Raw genomic sequence first — 14,382 nt, 5'->3', positions numbered from 1 at the left:
AGGCTGCCACATATGGAGGTTTACATTTTGGACACAGTATTTTTTGCAATACCAATGTTTATTTATGTTCTGCATAACCTGGTCTATATTGTTGGAATAAATTTTTTGTTAAATGTTCAAGGCCTTTTCCTTATACTCACAGCATAAACAATCCAACCATTACATTTACCTCTTTACAAGCTGCACAAATAGAACACAGAACACATTTACCTCTTTACAAGCTGCACAATTAGAACACAATGTGTCATGACACCTGTTTATTTTTTTGGAACATACAATATACCAAATATATATTATAATATTAGCATAAACAACATATGTACAACATTGAAGAAACTGTCTGCACAGGTTTTCCTAGCTCTAGTGTCAAAGCAGGTCTGACGGGTCATGCAGTGCTGTCGTCGACTCTTAGGCAGTGGTCCTGTAGAAAGAATATCACAATAATAGATCAACATTACTGTAAAAGACTGACAACACTACAGCAGCATTATCTGTAGTGACGAACACAGTTTTCTGTCACCTTTTTCTGGGAGCCAAGTATAATTGATTTAGTGATTTGTTGGTGGACCAGCCACTCTTTCATATATATTTGTGTTATGACTTCGTTTAGAAAAATATTGAAGATCATAACAGGTAGTTCTGAGGTTCAGAATCTGTAAAAAAAATAATTATCAAACCACCTGGCATAAATGTTTACACTTTGAAATGTTTTACAACATTTTAAAGTAGCTTTTGTACACAAATATGTTACCACTTAATGCTCAACCAACAGTATCATAAGCAACTCACCTGTTTCTCTGCTGACCTGCTTCTCTAGCTGTTGACAGGGATCGTCTGGTCGTTGCTCTGGTCCGCGGCAGACAACCTCCAGGTCCTGGACTTCTTCATGTACAACTTGCTGTACCTGCTATAAGAGAAAGGAGGTCAACTTAGTGAAATGTTCATATTAACTTACATTGAACAGTACTTTTCATTTCATTTCCTGCCCATCGTCTGGGCCGTAGTCTGGGTGCAGGGAGACGGTTTCTCTAGGGCCGAAGCTCTGCATCGCTCCAGGACCTGCCCCTCGGGATCTGCCCCTCATGCCCGGTGTTGCGGCATTTATTATTGCACACAGACTGCAACATGCACATCGACTGCTACTACAAGCCTCTAGCCACGCACACCGGGCATTCTCATTACACCTGCTCCACACACACACACACACACACACACTTGATGCTACGTCCCGTTCAGAGCGGATATAGATAAATAATCAAGCGACATTTGCTCACAGCTACAGTGAAGACAGCGAACACACAGGCAGCTTTAGCTGTAGATACACACAAGCTAATGTAGCATTAGCTCACTTAGCTAGTGTCCTCCAGCGAAGCTAACTTGGCGCTGGCTGATACACACACAAGCTTCCCAACAGTTCTGTTGGTAACACAGTTCGAGAACAAACACCGCTTTCACCCAAATGAAGCAAAAAATTACCTTTCACCCTCTTCTCCTCCCGGAGTTGACGCCAGTGGTGAAGAACCACACGATGTTTACTCTGTTCACTCCTCCTGTAGTCTCCAACCTCTTTGTGTCCGTAGTCATCTCTGCTGCTCTGTCTGTTGCGACCGGAAGCTGTCGTAGGCATTTTCTCTGCCATTCTGCAACTCTTTTCTTATTTAGTTCAGTGCAGCAACTCGCCTGCTAACTGTAGCTCCGTAGTTCCGGCGGCGGAGCTCCGGAGCATGTTTGCCGACGTCGTGCAAGAGACTGGTCACGCGCCTGACTGTGGTGAACGAGCGGAGTGCACGCAGGCAGGAGAAAGCCGGTTCATCCAATCACTTTCTTCAGGCCCTGACACATCTAGTAAAAAAATGGCTTCCCAAGTCACATTAACAAAGACAACATGAAGATGTTTTGGTTATATGGAGAGGTTCTCATCTATCATTTCATGGCTGGCCTCAAACTAGAGAATAAAAGAAATACAACTGCTGTCTTTGCTTTTAACCACACCACAAAGTAATGTTGACACTACATGAAATCAACGGCTTGGGGAAGGATGGCATTACAAAAACAGATTGGCTTTCAAAGCGGGCTTAATTTGGCTAATTGGCTGCAGTAATTTGTAAATGTTTTCCAAGACACGTTAGCCAATTGATATTGCCACCCATCCTCATCTCAGTGACATATCTGGCAGACATTAAAACTAACTGCTTGTGGGTTGAACACTGGTGCTGCACATTGTTATCTGTCTCAAGTTTCAAGCTATCACCTTCCACCTTCTGATGGATGGGAAGCTGGCAGCATCAAGGCTCTCAAGGACTGTTAATGGCGTTATATAGCAGATAAGGTTAGTGAAAGGGATATACAAAAACTGGTCTAATGAGTAAAGGGATATACAAAAACTGGTCTAATGTGTAAACGTATACACCTATCTGCCACAACATTGAAACCAGTTGAAGGTTGTAATGTTGATGTAACATTTATCTATAAGGCCCACAGTTGCAAAGTTACAGCCAAAGAATGGAGCTAGGGATCCCAAGGAAAAGGCAAGGGGCATGGGCGAGGGCAGGGCCGGGACAGCAAACGATAGAGCAGACAGGATGGTAGCGAGGACGACCAACTCAAGGTCTGGCTCTGGGTCCGGCTTGGTGTTGATTTTGACTGTGACTCTGTGGGGCTGGGCAGCTTAGGAACCTGAGGCTAGCAGGCTAAAGGCTAGTCGACTGGGAGGCTAGCTGTAGGCTCGCAAGCTTGACTTGACAGATAGGTGAGGGGACAAGCTTAGAAAAATAGGAACATGGAGCAGGTTTGGAGCATTATTTCAACCAGAAATAAGGCTGTGCCTGGCATTTTCAGGATCCCGCTCCCAAAGCAACTTTAAAATTCGGATTAAGGCAGTTTCATCACCAATAAATGTTTTGTTTGGCACATCCGTGCAGGAAAAATGGCAGGTTGCAAAGGTCTGCTGAGTCAGTTGTCTGTTCAGTTTGTACTGTTTTGTTTTGATTTCGTGACCCAAATGAGGAGCACAGGAAATATGTAATCATACTATAATGCAATGTAACTGTGTGTATGTTTGGGTGTATTTCACCTATCTCAAAAATCTTCTTCCAATCTTCTTCAAACTTGTCAGGTGTGTTTCTGGGGAATTGCTATGGCGACTTTTTACAGGCAACATTCAAATAAAAAAGGCAAATAATAAAGAGTGCTCACAGTCCAAAGGGTTCAAAGCATCACCTTAGAGTCAATAAAGAGGGGAAGGTCATGACATGACGAGCATTGTAAGCTAGCCAAACAGTGTTGTTCAGGGACACACAAGTGCAGCTTTCAGAAGAATAGAGTATGTATAGAAACTAGTACAAAGGGAACTTTGAAAGCGAGCGATATGATGACGGGCCTGATGCAAATATCTGGAGTCTGTATGTTTTTGGAGACAGGGATGCGGTACACCCGTTTCTGATGAGATGTCACGCATCAGATTCCTCTCTCTGTTGATTTCATTACATTTTGTAAACAACTTGATAGAGTTGGAGGCGGAAAAGAATGACAGACATTTCCTATCACACACGCACAAACACATATATTTGGGATAGTTATGAGGCTACATAAGCAATCAACCCTGCAAATTAACCCTTAGTTGTTCAGTATATTTGTTCAGACAATGTGAGAGTGGTTTAACTCAGATGCTGCAGATTTATCACGTGTCCTTTGCCTGCCGACGGCTGCAGGGATTTAATTAACTGATTACCTTTAATTGGGCTGCCTGGGAATCACAAGCAACTGTAACTGGAAGATTAAGTACTTTTGGATGATTTTACCATTGTGTACCTTTAGGACTATCCTGGAGGTGATGGACTTGTTTGTTGTTTTTCTTGGTGTTTCACAGTCAGTTACCGTGTAACTGTATAATATCAAATGGTGGAGTAAACAACAAAGTATGGCCATTTTTATTTCAATAAACTTGAAAAAGTCCAAGTTCACAGAAAACTAAAATAGTAGGAACAGCGGAAGTTTCTGAGGTTCTTCAACAGACTTTGCCTGTAACATAGTACATGGTAACATGGTATTTTCTGGTACTTTATACTTCCACTCCACTACATTTCAGAGGGAAATATTGTAACATGTAGATGTATCATGTGTTGAAGTTAGATCAAAATTTTTAAGTTAAGTCCCAGGATGTTTGCCAGAGAGTGATTAAACATATACCTACTAAACTAGAAACAAGGTGTTTACAGCTCGTCATGCTTCCGTGGTTTGGCCAACAAATCAATCAATGGAGAGAGTGACAAACTGAATAACAAATTTTCAGTTTGTTAAAATTTATAAGAATTTACCATTAATTTTAGTTTAGGCCGGCCACTTCCATCTCACAAGCTGGCTTTCACTTGATATAGGCCTCTTATTTTAGCTGTAGTTAGCTGTTAGTTGGGAGATTTGTCCAAAGTTCAGTTAGTGTTTCGCCTTTTTGTAGTTACTGGAAATATAATAAAAAAACATTACAAAACTAAATTATACATACAATAATACCCTAATATACTCAAACCATTTGATGTACTTCTCAATTCAGACAACACCGAGGACATTGTACTTGAGTTCTGACAGGAACTATGAAAAGAGATCATATTTCTCCAGTGTTAGCATCTCTGCATTGGCTTCCCGGAAACTTCAGAATAGAATTCACAATCCTGCTCCTCACCTACAAAGCCCTTAATAATCAAGCTCCATGTTATATTACAGAGCTCATAGTTCCATATTTTGCCAATAGATCACTTGGCTCTGTAAACCCAGGACTACTTGTGGTTCTCAGAGTTTGGAAGAGTATAATGGGAGGCAGAGCCTTCAGCCGGCAAGCCCTTCTAAGAAAAAAATCTAAAATGGAACACTTTACATGGGGCAGTTTTTTGATAATATCCCCAAATATATTTTGGGCTATGGCCACTAAAGGGTTCAGTGAGCCCCCTGAACCAACGCAAACTGCGCCTGTGGTAAAAGGGATCTTTATTTTACTTTCAGTGGATATCTTGGTACTAACAGAAAAACGATGCATGGATGGAAAACAATGGCAATTATGTGTGGATTTATCTGCAAATCGTTGCAGCTTATGCTGCAAAACTACTACAGCAGTGACAATGCGCATGCGAATGAAGTTTGTCAGCCCTCGGGGGCCCCCTACTGACCTGGGGGCCCCAAGCAGTCGCCTGCCTTGCCTGCTGGCAAGCGGCGCCTCTGCCTGTGATGGTTCCAATCCATTGTCCTCTGGGTTAAGGGCCCAGCATGATTCAACTGCACCACGCCACTCTTATTTGACCAAAAATCCTACCACAGTGGGTGATTTGCACGCTGATTACTTATCTGTTTGGCCACTGGCGGTACAAGCTGAGTCAACCAGATTAGCAACGGCTATACTTCATGACAATTGGAAATCAATGCGCTATCGTGTACTCTAATGTGTCTGAGAGTTCAGGAACCACTGACCTAGGATAACAGGAAATTGTAAGTTGTCTATTACACCAACATTTAACAGGTAAAGTTTCTACCTTGCACTTTTCTGTAAACATCTGCTGTAGGACATCGTCTCTCATCTCTAGCACAACCCCTGCTAGCTCAAATCTCTCCCTTGGAATGGAGGACATCTGAGAGATCTAACCTGCATTCTTGGGACACATTGGCTTGACAAAAAACAAGTAAGGGTTCTGTCAGAAGCTTCTGGAGTATCATAGCTCCTAAAGCTTGTTACCCACACTCAGGCCTGGTCTTGGGCCACGCTGGGTTTAGACAAGATTCTTCTTGTCTTTTTCAATTACAAAATCGATTTTTGACAGCAGCATGTGGGCAGTAGTAGAGTGAACAGCATCACCTTCCTACCTAAGAGTCTTCTTTGTGAATCACACCATGTGATCATCACGTCAATGATTCATCAGCCCCAGTGGATCCTGAACCTTGTGAAGTTCCCGGATTCTGACTAGTACATGGGCTGTTTCTTGGGAACAGCATATGATGGCCCTGTCATCTCCGCATATCCCTGCACACAAAGAAGATCAAGACAGTGTTATTAAATGTCCCCAAACTATTACTGCCCAACATGAATTATGGCAAAATTATGAATATATAAGTCCCAAGTTGTAAACAAAAGGGGATCCATCTTTCTTTCACTGACACACACAGTTATTCATGCACAGTGTTATTTAGTCTTCCTGCCTAGAAACCTCACTGCTCACTATGAAAGAGACACAGAGGTACCGAGATAAGGGGGAGCTTAGGGGTTAGGGGAATACCTGTGTGTGTGTGTGTGTGTGTGTCAGGCTTTAGCCCATTACACTGAAAAGGAAAAAAAAAATGTGTAGGAGAGAGAGTGAGTGGGAGAGATGGAGGAATATCAGCTCCCCTGGATGCATTGTTCCCGTGATCCCAGCCCATTCTCTTGTCAGACGCCTGGAACTTCATTATGTTCCGGATCCACAGGGGTTGATGAATCATAAAGATGATGATCAAATGCGGTGATTCGCATTGAAAAATCTATAGGGCAAGTACTTAATAATGTTCCATCTACTAATGCCCACATGCAGCTCTCAAAACTTGGGAGTGATCTAAAATTGGTGGCTGACATGCTGGTGCAGCTTTTAACGCGTCTGCCAGTCTGCTAATAAAAAGGGGTTTAATGGCCAACATAAAATTTGCTCATGTTGTTCAAATTTCACTTGGAAGTGAAACTTTTTTACTGGGTGATTCCCAACTAATCCGGTGAGCTGTTGGGTTTCCTACCAGCCCACACACCAAATGTGACAAATATTTTAGATTGGCAACTACTTTCTAATCAACCTTCTCCAGGGCACATTCCACTAGAGATTCCCCAGGTACATGCAATTGCTAGAAGGCCCCTGGGTTGACTCAGAGCACACTGGGGAGGGATTATTCTGTATATCTCATCTGGCCTGGGATCTGCCAGGGGATTTCCTTTGGAGGAGCTGAAAAAATGTTTGGACATCTGGACTACCATGCTTTGCTTGCCACCACCATGACTCGACTCTGAAAGTTAATTCTTGATATTGGAAATAGCATAGACCAGATTTTCAAAACCTCCAAACTGGGACATTTTGATTTTGCAGCAAACCCACCTATACAGTATGACTTCATGGAACAATTGGATTTTTTTTCATCAGCGCACCTTTCAACAAGGGTTGTTGAAAATCTGTCCCAGTAGAATCTGTCCCTCACTGACCTTTCAATCCCAGAGGAACCATAATACAGCCAGGTAATCTCAAATTAGACCGACGAGTGTCCTTGTGAATGACGTCTCAAACAACACTTGCGCAGGAACCGTTTTATAATACTCCCTGAAGTGCTTCTTTCCTCTCCCAAGCGCTTTCACATCTTCTTGAAGCTCAAAACGAGGTGAAGGTTTGTTGAGCTGGGTGTAATGTGATTTGTTGGAGGATGTTTTCTGCTTTTCCTCTTTGATTTAGGAGCTTTTGTGATCTCATAATGGCATTCCAAATAGGTTTCAATAAGAAGGGCATCTATATTGAAACTAAGATTAATGGAGAAACATTGAAGTGGTCGAAAGTGACCTTGAAATCTCAACAAAACTATCAAACTAAAACAACTTAATGACTTAGTGGGTCATGCACTTGACTAGTAGCGTGAAACTTGGCTGCAGCAAAGTTGTTGTTTTTTAAAATTATTACCTAAGCTGTTAGTCTGTGATGTTTCCAAAAAAGTGCAGGTACTTGAGGTACTATTTTCTAAAGGATCTCAGTTGGCGGTTGATCTTTCTTGGTTGATAATGGGGAGTCTGGGTCGGCTGCGCAATCTGTGTGTAAAGAAGAACAAATTAGATGTGATGTTGACACCACCAATATTTGGTCACCTGTGAAGCACAATGTATTAAATAAACATGTACTTTGCGTTAGTTTACTTAGTTCAACCCATATCAATCCTAATGGCCAACACTATTTCCATTGACAGATTTCCTACCATTTTGAAAGGTACATCCATTCACCGTGGTGAGTGGATATCTCAAAGATGTCAACCGTAACATCACAAGAGCGTGCATTTTAACTTTGAGGTTAATTCTACCACCTACGGTAGCTATTTTGTGTACAAATAATACGAATGGTATATCAAGTGAATGAGCCTCCACACCAGTGTTAATTTCATTAACGAAAACTATGAAGAAAAATGTTCAACATGAGCTTTTATTCCATGACAAAGACGAGACGTTGGCGGGCTAAAAATAGTTATTCGATGATAAAAAGTATGACAAAATGTATGTCTCGTTTTTGTTGACGAGACGGGACGGGACAAAAATGTTAAGTAAAATTATAGTTTTCCCCAGCACGCATCTAGTCCAGCTGTGGCGAAACCGCAGCTCACAAGCTGCATGCGGCTCTTTGGCTGCTCCTGTGCGGCTTTCGTGTGTGTTTAGCCTAGTTAGCAGAGCAGTTCTCAGACTGCAGCTCATGTAGTACATTCACACGCGCGAATAACAAACTGTTTCGGTGAATCTGAAGTGCACAGAACCCTGAACCTGTGACTCAGTTGTTGTCGTGAACACACCATTGTCCCGGTTGACAACGTTTTTACTGCTGCTGCTCCTCAGCGCTGATCAGCTTTTGATTCAACAGGTATCAACACTGAACGCAACGCGTATCCAGCACTGTGCGTTCTTGTTCCCTAAACAACACACAAGACAAGTATGAGACTGAGAACGTGAACGTTTCTCGAGATATGATTTACTGACGCACACACACACACACAGACACAGACACACGGTCAGACATATTTCTTGACTTATTAGCAGGATTAGTAAGATGTCTCCAGAAGCCTCTCTGATGATCGTATAAAATAAAAGATATTAAGCAAAAATTTGCTTAATATCTTTGAAGAAGAGGAAGGCTGACGAAATGGATTCAGGTATTAAATAAGTAAAAGTGTTCAGAATTAAATTTTACTTTATGAATTTCAACACCTGTCGCCTTGATTTCAATGTCTGATAGTTGGGCTAACCCTAACCCTAGAGAGAGAAAACATTTTTACTTTTCAAGCCTACTTGAAAATGTATGAATAGAGAATATTAAAAATGTTTCTATTACCATTCGTTGACTCGTCCTGCCGATGCAGCCACTGTCTGTTGTCTTGCCAACAGTAGCCTACCTACGTGAAACTCCAACCTGGCAACTCCAGGCTCCCTAAGAGCTGTCAATCAAAGTCCAGTGGCTCCGGCCCCAAAGTGTCAAAATCTTTCCCCGCGAGAGTAGAAAGCACTCAACGAGCGAGTGGAAGCTCCCTGTCGCGCAAGTGTATAATGTGCACCGCGAGCGCAGAAATAACCCTCGAGCAGCGAAGCTGCATCTCCCGCGAGCGAGAGCAGATCCTCTTGAGCCTCAAGGGATTTAAATCTGTTTGCGATGGTTAATATCTGCGCGTGTGAAATCACATACATCGCTCGTAAGTCTTTTTTTTGTCCGCTGAATAAACCAATTTTAACTCCATATAAATGTATTTGACCATGTCAGAAATCAGATCCCACTAGCCCTTTAAGAGTCTAAATCTTGTTTGTGATCCCACATTTACTTTGTACAGCTGTAACACTATACTGAAAGTCAGAACAAAACTTGGTAATCATTCCAACAGTCGACGAGACATTTCAGTCTGGAGGTATGATTCAGAGAAGTGTCTTTAAAAAAACAACACCACAAAATGTTCCAATCAAGTGGTTAAGGTTAATCTTTTGTGTGAGAATGCATTTCATGGGAATTTTGAGTCCCCCCCCCCCCGACAGAAAACATAAGTAAATTGTTCCCGTCATTTTACGTGAGGTTACAACAAAATTATAATAATCAAAATGTGCAGTCTACCTCATAAAATCTTTAATTGGTTACTGATGTGAGTTAGTACCAACTGGGCCATGTTCTCCCAGTCCAGCACATCAAACATTAACCTGTCAAGACGCAGTTACGACGGGTGCAAGCAAAACACAGGGGAAGGACCCAAATGCAGAACTTGGGCAGTTCAGAGATTTATCAAACACAAAAATAAAGAAAGTGAACAAAGGCTTACGGCGTGAACAGGGGGAGAAGTCCAAACAAACAGATACATCCAGAGGGGAGCAGACAGGAAATCTGCTGGTGGGTGAGTGGAAAGAAAGCTGCAAATTACCAACGGACACAATTGGATAGACCTACAATCAGTGAGAGCAACGCATCGTGTGTAGTCTGTTGAGCGACGCCAAAAATGTCAACATACCGGAGCGGGGAAGAGACGCCTGTGATAATGATTCCACAATGTCTGTGACCGAGAGTTGCCGCTTTTGTGGGAGAAATGTGAGAAAATATTGGGTACTTTTAGTCAAATGCTCGTTCATCAGCAACAGCCTTGGTTGTTTAAAAAAGTCGCTTCTCTCCGCGTCATGGTATAAACCCCGCCCATTATCAGATACAGTGGCGGATTTAGGCATAGGCAACATGGGCAGCCGCCCAGGGTGGCATTGGACCAGGGGCGGCACAGAGTTCTCGCAATTTTTTTCTTTCTCGCTCCGGTGACCAACTCCTTTCACTTCCTCAACAGTGGCACAGTAACACAGAGAAACTTCTGCAGCTTTTACTATCAGACAGACTGCAACCTGGACTGCAATTTCACTACAGCAGCCAGCTCTGTTTCTCCGGACCTCACTTCTTCCCTGTCACTTTCGATCCTCTGTATAGGTAGTAATTTGATTCAGTATTTTATTGGTATCTATATGATACTATATTTATAGTTTTATAGACATCGATATATTTTGAATGGTGTTCTTTTTTACTTTTAGTGTTGGGGCGCTTCAGTAGGTGTTCGCACAGGGCACTACACAACCTAGAACCGCCACTGAGCAGATACTTGGTTGTGATTGGACCGGCAAGTTTTCTGCCGGTGGGAAACACTTCCCAATGGAGGGGGATCCAGACTGTATTCTGGCAGAGCAAATGAAGTGAAGTGCTCCCAGAATTTGGATGGGTATTAGGCTCGCTCTGCAGAGTCTGGGGTTTAAAACTGATTACTGATTAAATATGTTTTACATTGAAAGTTTTGCGCAATTTCAAGCTTATTTGAATCATTTTGGTCAGTGTACACTTTTGTACCCTGTTCAATCAGAGTGCACACAATGAAATCTGACAGTGCGACCTGTACAGTCTAGTATGCCTTAAAATCTATGACCATATTGGATAGGGCTGAACAATTAATTGCATTTTCCATAATATCGTGATATGATAAAACACGATTTTCTAACTGCAAGGGACGCGATTACACGGGTCAAGTGATACGCGAGCGAGTTGAGCACTCGGTTCCAAAACAAGCATCAGTCACGCTTCGCTTACCTGCTGCGCAAAACTCATATTTACTCCCTTGACAATCACTTTACGCAGTTCGAGGTGGGGATAAGAAGAGATGTCAGTCACAGATACAAATACATTTCTATGCATTCCACACGTGTATGTGGTTACGAATATGCAACTCTGTATAACTGTATGAATAATGCGATCAAAATTAATTGAGACCTCACCCGGAAAAAAAATGCATAGGAAGAATTGTCCCATTCACTATACACAAGTGAGAGGCAAACAGGCCCAGAGACACATTTGCATCTACACAGATACAGGCACACACATCCCCGAGGGTGGGCCACCTTCATATATGATTCACAGAGGTTGGGGGGACGCAGGACACCGAACTACAAAGCACAGACACACGCCCCCACACACACTCCTTCATCTCTGCATGTGTTATGAACCTGTCACTGCATCGGTTGATGGATCGAGTCCCTCGTGGATTTAAAACGTAGGGCTCACCCTTCTCTAAAGCACCAGCACTTCAATCAGACCCTTATTAGTGTGTGTGTGTGGGAAGAGATGTCTTTCATGATGTGTGCACATGTGACACTGTGTGCATGAGAGTGTGGGGGCTGGGGGGGTTGTACAGAGAAAATCTGCGTGTAATGAGGTGGAAATAACCGTCTTTCAAGATATTTCCCTCAGTGTGAACTCTCATACATCTTGTTAACTGACGGAGCTTTGAAGACGAGTCTTTTTAAGTCAACACGGCGAGGTTGAGATCACGCGTTCGTATGCATCTACGCACGCACACACACACACACACACACACACACAGGCGTACAGGCACGTCACCCTATATAACGCAAGAGGTGGTATCAAAACAATGACAACAAGCAGGTAAACAAAATTTGACATGAATCTTTGGTGCCCCAACGATGTAATTTTACGGAGTGTGGAGGAGTGGAACATGGAAGTAGCGAAAGTCTGAGTCCTGCTGTGGCAGAGGGGACCACCGAAAAACGTCTTTTTTGCCACATTTTCCTCCAAACTCCGTAAAATGACATCGCTGATCACCATCTCCATAAGGTGACATATTAACTATGCATAAGTACCGCATACAACCCCACTTCAAAATCACTGAACTATGTCTTTAATGTAAATGAAGCCCGTTGTGCGGCTCAAAACGTGAAAGGAATTAAATTTAGCGTCTACTTTGCCCCCGTGAAGTGAAACGTGGAAAAGGGCAGGATCGTTCCACGGCCGAAAAAAAATCAGCTTGTTTCTCACCTGGGATAGGTTCGAAACTCAAAACTCATGTCTGTACTCCAGCTTTGTGTTACTCCTCAGACGACATGTGCTACACAGAAATCAAAAGATCTTCAATAAGCTAGCACTGACCGTATTGAAGTTGCCCCATGACCTCTAGGAAAGCTTCCGGGTCCATCTGTCAAACCGGAAGTGCGAGAGGCCAGAGCCTTAAGTAGAAGGGGGGACCCGGAATGCACAATGTGGAAGTGTAAGTATAGAGGGGTGTTTTCTGTTGGTACTGCAGAGAGGCTCTTGTCAGGACTTTAATTAAGTTTATTACTAGATCTAGTAATGTGTTGGTGTGCACAGAAATGTTTGTGTGTGTATTTTGCATATTTAAGTTGATTGATATAAATTAACTGTGGTTTGTCTTGTAGGAGGGGCTTCCAGTATAAAGCCAGTGGTGGAGGCTCCTCATGGTAGTGGAGCGTGACCTCTGAAAGGCAGCATGTGCTAGAGCCCTATTGTCGGGGCCTAGTGTTGATCATTCATCTTATTTGCTTGTTTGACATAAGTTTCTTATGATAGTTTGTGTTTTTTGTAATTTTCTACCATTCACGCTTGCAACTGTGCACTTGCACTTGGTGACAGCAATAAAAGAAAACACCAGGTGGAGGATTTTTTAGTCTCATTCTCTTCCATCATGGGGCCAAAATCCTACACTGACCTGGGGCACGGTTGAATTGTCAAACTTGCTTTGGAAGTTTCCTGATTCTTGACGTGACCTGGAAGTATTTCATCGGCAGCCACGATAAGAGCTGTTCGGATTCTCTAAATGCATAGGAAAGGAGCTTCAACACTTCCTTCCCTATCTTCTTTACCATAGGGTACACTGGACCTTCCTATTCGAAAAGGAAAGGAGATATAGACGCCCCACAATTCATTGCAGCAGCGATATTTAACGTGAAGTGACACGCACAAAAGTAAACGATTCAATCCGAAGTAGAAGAAGTAGAAGAGTAGGAATATGACCCAGAAGTGACGCACGTCATCATGTAAGTTACCGTTACATATGAAGCGTTTTTTCTAGTCAATCTTTGTAAAAATTTATTTTGGTGAAATTGTAGTTTCGCCGTCGCATGATGACATAGTTTAGTGAAAGTCGAGTCGGATTCTCTGAAAAGCGCTGTCAGCTTTTCCAGAAACCTATCAGTCCTCCTTTACACCTCCCCTTCACCTCATGACGTTTTCCACTGAGGTCAAGGAATAGTAGATAGGAAGGACAATTCAACCACACCCCAACGCACAGCCAGTCAAATTGTATTCTATTGTCAGGGGTAAGAGGAGAGGTAAAAAAACAAAACTCATGTTACACATGGTGGTTTTAGAAATCAGAGTCTGGAGTCAAGAATTTTGCAGATTCAACTTTCCAAAGTTGCACAGTTTGTCACATGATGTAAATTAGAAAAGGCAAGGATGTGACCTCTGGACTGAACAGCTGGCTGTGTGCGTAGTTTGGAGCGAGTAGCCTGTAAGGGGCTCCAAAGCAAAACTTTGTCGTCTCTCACTTGAGAGAGAGACTGGCCTCCCACTGTGTCGTCGCGCAAAATGCTCCAACGAAAGGAAGAAGAAAAAAAAAGGGAAAGAAAGCCACTAAAACACATACGTGTGGCAGCACATGTAGGCCTGAGAGTGAGGGACGAATCCTGTATATGAGCAACATGGAAACACCACAACATTATTCACGCTAACAACATAACAATAACTGTATGTATGTGTGTGTGAGTGTCTGTGTGTTTGTGTGTGTATATATTTTTATATAATCGTTTTGAGATGGCCCCAGTTT

General features: G+C 42.7%; 1 long non-coding RNA gene across 7 annotated transcripts; it reads right to left on the bottom strand.

Moving 5' to 3' along the window:
- Positions 1-269: 269 nt before the first annotated feature.
- Positions 270-10,812, bottom strand: LOC118319842. 7 transcript variants are annotated; one of them, XR_007031497.1, is made up of 7 exons: positions 10,228-10,812; positions 10,042-10,106; positions 8,539-8,655; positions 7,668-7,792; positions 1,477-6,004; positions 790-907; positions 270-421 (listed from the first exon to the last, which is right to left on the bottom strand). It is a non-coding gene; the product is annotated as an uncharacterized LOC118319842 (long non-coding RNA). The 7 variants fall into 7 exon arrangements; XR_007031495.1 differs by having other exon boundaries at positions 10,042-10,103; XR_007031498.1 differs by lacking the exon at positions 8,539-8,655 and having other exon boundaries at positions 1,477-1,842; positions 5,848-6,004; positions 10,042-10,103.
- Positions 10,813-14,382: the final 3,570 nt, after the last annotated feature.

Source organism: Scophthalmus maximus, chromosome 9 (genome assembly GCF_022379125.1).
Source record: "Scophthalmus maximus strain ysfricsl-2021 chromosome 9, ASM2237912v1, whole genome shotgun sequence".
Lineage (NCBI taxonomy): Eukaryota > Metazoa > Chordata > Actinopteri > Pleuronectiformes > Scophthalmidae > Scophthalmus > Scophthalmus maximus.
This window is presented reverse-complemented; position numbering and strand designations above follow the sequence as displayed.